Below are 4831 nucleotides of genomic sequence, written 5' to 3'. Positions count from 1 at the left end.
GCAAAACACTTATACATGTAAAATTAAAATAAGTCAATCCTCTGGGAAGCAGAGACAGGTGGATCTCTGTGAGTTCAAGGCCATCTTGGTCTACATGGTTTCAGGCCAGCTGGAGCTACAGGGAGACCTTGTCTCAAAAAAACCCAAATAAATAAATAAATAAATATTTGAAAAAAAAATGGAGATGGCTCAGCAGTTAAGAACACTGGCTGCTCTTGTAGAGGACCCAAGTTCAATTCCCAGCACCCGCATGGCAGCTAACAACCATCTGTAACTCCACTTCCAGGGGAATCTGACACCTTCTTCTGACTTCCACAGGCATCACATGACATGGGTGCACTTATACACATGCAGGCAACACACTCATACATACAAAATAAAAATAATATTAAAACATTTAAATAAAAAAGAAAATAAAATTCTGCTGTTGTCATAGCTGTAACATGAGCAATTGTCAACTTGTTTGACCTACTAAGGCTGTTTCAGTTTTTGTCTCTTAGTCAGCAGCTATTTATTAAACATTTCTTATTTGCTTTTCTTTTCAAGCAGTCATGGTACCAAACCAAGGCAAGAATATGTAGGACTCTAATCTTCAAAAAGGCAATGTCATAAAACAAGGAGGACTACCAGAATGCCGAGATTAAAGAGTAGAGACAAATAACCCAAATGCAATTCTAATGCCAAACTCAATCCTGTACTAGAAGAAAAAAAAAAAATGCTGTTAAGGACATAATTGGAGAGGAGCTCTAAATATAATCAAAATATACCATATGAAATTTGCAAAAATTCAATAAAAAAGAAAAGAGAACATTATTGGATAGACTGATAAATTGGGGACAGATTATAGGTTAAAACATCATATCAGTATTAAATTTGTTGATTAATAACTGCACTGTGGTTCTGAAAAAGAATATCCCTAACCCTTAGGAAATACATACTGAAATTTTTAAGGATAAAGGGTTTCAGTGTATGTAACTTATTCTCAAATGGTTCAGAAAAAGTTATACATATGTGAGTAGATATATGTTGAGCTATGGATGGGAGCGTGGCGGCTTGAATAAGAATGTCCCCCCATAGGTTCAAATACTTGAACACTTGGTCAGCTGGTGGTGCTGTTTGGGGAAGGTCGTAGAATCTTTAGACAGTGGCTTTGCTTGAGAAGGGTCATGGGTAGCAGGCTTCAAGAGTTCCTCGTCCCACTTCCAGTCTGTTTTCTCTGCTTCCTATTGTCATTGGAGACGTGAACTCATCTTTCAGCTCCTGCCCCCATGCCTGTTGCTTGCTGTCCTGCCTCCCCAACATGATGGACTCTTCGCCCTCTGGAACCACAAGTCCAAATAAACTCTTCCTTCTGTAAGTTGCCTTGGTCATGGTATTTTATCACAGCAACAGAAAGGTAACTAATACAGGGAGACAAAAAATGAGACAGGTGGGATAAAACATTAGCAGTAGTATGATAATTCATTTCCATCGACAGCTTGACTGGATTTGTACCTAGGCCACACAACTCTGGCTGTGCCTGCAAGGGTGTTTCCAAACAGGTATAACTAAAAAGGAAAAATACGCCTTGAATGAGGGGGACACCATCCTGTGCACTGGAGTCTGGGGTTGAATAAAAGGGAAAAAAGAAGCCAGCTGAGTACCCACATGTATCATTCTCTGCTTCCTGAGAGAGAACCCAGTGTGAACTCACACTTCTGCTGCCCTGCCTTCCTGACTGTGATGGACTATGTTCCTCTAAACTGTGAACCAAAGTAAATACTTCCCACTTAAATTACTTTTTATTAGGTATCTGACAGTGATGAGACAAGTAACTAATACAAGTAGAGATTTGGGGTGAGGGACATGTGGGGTGTATTGTCTTCCTTCTTGTGACTTTTTGGTAATCTTGGATTTATTTCCAAGTAAAACTTTTTTTTTTTTTTTTGGTCTTTTTTTGAGACAGGGTCTCCCTGTAACCCCAGCTGGCCTAGAACTCTGTGGAAACCAGGCTGGCCTTGAAATCACAGAGATACACTTGCCTCTACCTCCTGAGTGCTGGGATTAAAGGTGTGAGCCACCACACCCAGCCCAAGTAAAACATTTTTTAAAAAGAAAATATATGGGGGGCTGAAAGATGGCTCAGCAGCTAAGAACATTGGTTGTTCTTGCAGAAGACCCAGGTTCGAATCCCAGCACCCACATGGCAGCTAACAACTGTCTATAACTCCAGTCCCAGGGGATCCAACAGCCTCGCTGACCTCCACAGGCATTGCATGACACACATGCACTTACCTACATGGAGGCAATACACACATACACATAAAATAAAAATAATAAAATTTTAAAAAAAGAAAATATATGATCAATGGTGCTATGTCTTATAGAGATAAAAAAGCAGGGTTGCATATGTCAGTCACAACAGTGGTAAGAAAAGTCATTTCTCTCGGGCAGGGCATGGTGGCGCACGCCTTTAATCCCAGCACTTGGGAGGCAGAGGCAGGTGGATCTCCGTGAGTTCAAGCCCAGACTGGTGAGTTCCAGCACAGCTGGGGCTACAGGGAGACCCTGTCTCAAAAAGACCAAAAAAGAAAAAAAAAGAATAAAAAAAGAAAAGCCATCTCCATAAGATTGATTGGAGTCAAGACCTGAGCAAGGTGGGTGAGGAATGTAGCAGAGGAGAGAGCACTCCTGCTGGGTGGTGGGTGGTAAGCTAAGGAGAGAACAAGCTTAAATCAATGAAATAGCAGTGAACCTGACTGGGCAGCATCCAGGGAGGCATCTGAGAACCACTAGAAAAAGAGGGACAACCTGAGGGCTTTGCATAGAGGATTAACACCATAGGACCTGTTTTCAATACTCTGTTATTTTGATAACAGATGGAAGGGCTCAGATAGCTTACTTGATAAAGTTCTTGATTTGCAAGTATGAAGACCTGAGTTCAATCCCCAGAATCCACATTAAAAAAGCCAAGCATGCTGGGACAGGCTTGTAATCCCTGCTCTGAAGAGGTGGAGACAATCAGATCCCTGGGACTCACTGGCCAGCCAGTCTAGTCTACTTGACCAACTCCAGATCAGTGAGATACCAGTCTCAAAAAACAAGGTGGATAGTTCCTAAGGAACAATGCCTGTGGTTGCCTTGGCCTCCACACACAGGCACACACACAAGCACACACACAAGCACACAGAGACACGCACAAAAGGAATAGTAAAGAAAACAGATGGAAGAGCAGGCAAGACGCCAGAGCAAGGGAGCAGTGAGTGGGCTGTGGGAGTAGTCCAGGTGAGGGATGATCACTGGCTTGGACCCAGGGTGGGGAGAGAGGAGTCTGAGTAGTGCTTGGATTCTGCCTGTGTTTTAAAAGCACTTGCTGATTGATGTGAGGTGAGGTAGAGGAAGCCTGTCAAGAATGACCCAGAGTCTTTGGCCTAAACAGCAGCAGCTCAGGGTAGAATTGCCATTAACTGGAAGGGGGACAGACAGGGGGATTGTGGGAGAAGCAGCTTTTGAAAGTACATATGCTGGAGAATTAGTTGTGGAGATATTGAAATCTCAGATACTTGTTAAATATTTCACTTGAGATGTAAGTGCTTGTAGATAGGAGTCTGGGCTCCAGGGGAGAAGTCCAGGCAAGGGATCAGCATATGGGGGAGATTTAAAGGCCAGAATAGATAAAAAGCCTCAAGGAATGGGGAAAGACTGCAAAGTGCTGGTATGGGAAATGAGTAACTAACAAAGTTGTTTCAGAAGGAGCCAAGAGTGGCTTCCTGGAAGTCAAAAAAGAAAAGTACAGAGATGAGAATGATCAGTGTGTTCAACACTACTGACAGCATGGAGTCAGGAACTAAGAATCACCCACAGGACTTCATTCTGTGACCTTCATTGGGGTCTTGAGAATCCTAATTGCATGGAGTTCAAGAGGAAATGAGAGGAAAGAATTGCAGATAGTAAGCACAAACTGCTCTTCGAAGAGTTTTTATGTAAAAAGAATGAGAGAAATAAGGCAACAGCTGTAAAGAAACAGGATCAAGACACGTTTTCATTTTCTTTTTCTTTAAATGACAAAGGGCCTAGGCCACCTCTGCAGGGTCATGCAAGGTTGCTGTAATTGTCTAGGGGGTACTTCTTTGTTCCAAGGTAAACAGGGCACCATTGTTATTCTGTCTGGCTTGACCCTTCTCTGCATTGGCCCTTCAATATTCCCTGTATTGGACTTTAGCTTCCTGTCACATGTCCTTATTTAACTGTCTTGAAAGCCTTGTTCTCTCTCTCCAGAGCTCCCCTTTCCCTTGTTTCATCTGTCTTTTCTCTCCTGTAATTTCCTACACATGCTCTGTAGTTCTGCTTTTTTTTTTGTTTTTTCAGACGGGGTCTTCCTGTAGCCCCAGCTGGCCTTGAACTCATAGAGATCCGCCTGCCTCTGCTGGGATTAAGTGTTGGGATTAAAGGCATGTGCCACCACGCCCAGCCCAGTTGTACGCTTACTGTGCTCTCTGTCTATCTCTGTCTCTCTGTCTGTCTGTCTCTGTTTTTTTCTCTCTCATACACATACATACATACACACACTCATGCCATGACTACATTTTTGACTTGTGCCCTGATCACCTCTCTCTTAATTCTTTGGAAACATTTCCAAAAAACCACATAAGCCCATTCATCTACAATTGGACGCCTAAGCTAAAGGTGAGGAGAGCACTTCTGAATCCATGCTCATTTTGTGGGTAGGAAATATTTTATTATGGGAGATTTCAAGGGGTACAATCAGTTGAAGCAGGGTGTAAGAAGGATTCTTACACAGAAACCAAGAGACAAACTCAAGATAATTTTAAGGGACGAACTGACAGGTCCT

The sequence above is a fragment of the Nannospalax galili genome, unplaced genomic scaffold (genome assembly GCF_000622305.1).
Source record: "Nannospalax galili isolate Female #2095 unplaced genomic scaffold, S.galili_v1.0 scaffold875, whole genome shotgun sequence".
Taxonomy (NCBI): domain Eukaryota; kingdom Metazoa; phylum Chordata; class Mammalia; order Rodentia; family Spalacidae; genus Nannospalax; species Nannospalax galili.
The sequence above is the reverse complement of the archived record's forward strand: the minus strand, read 5'-3'. Positions refer to the sequence as shown.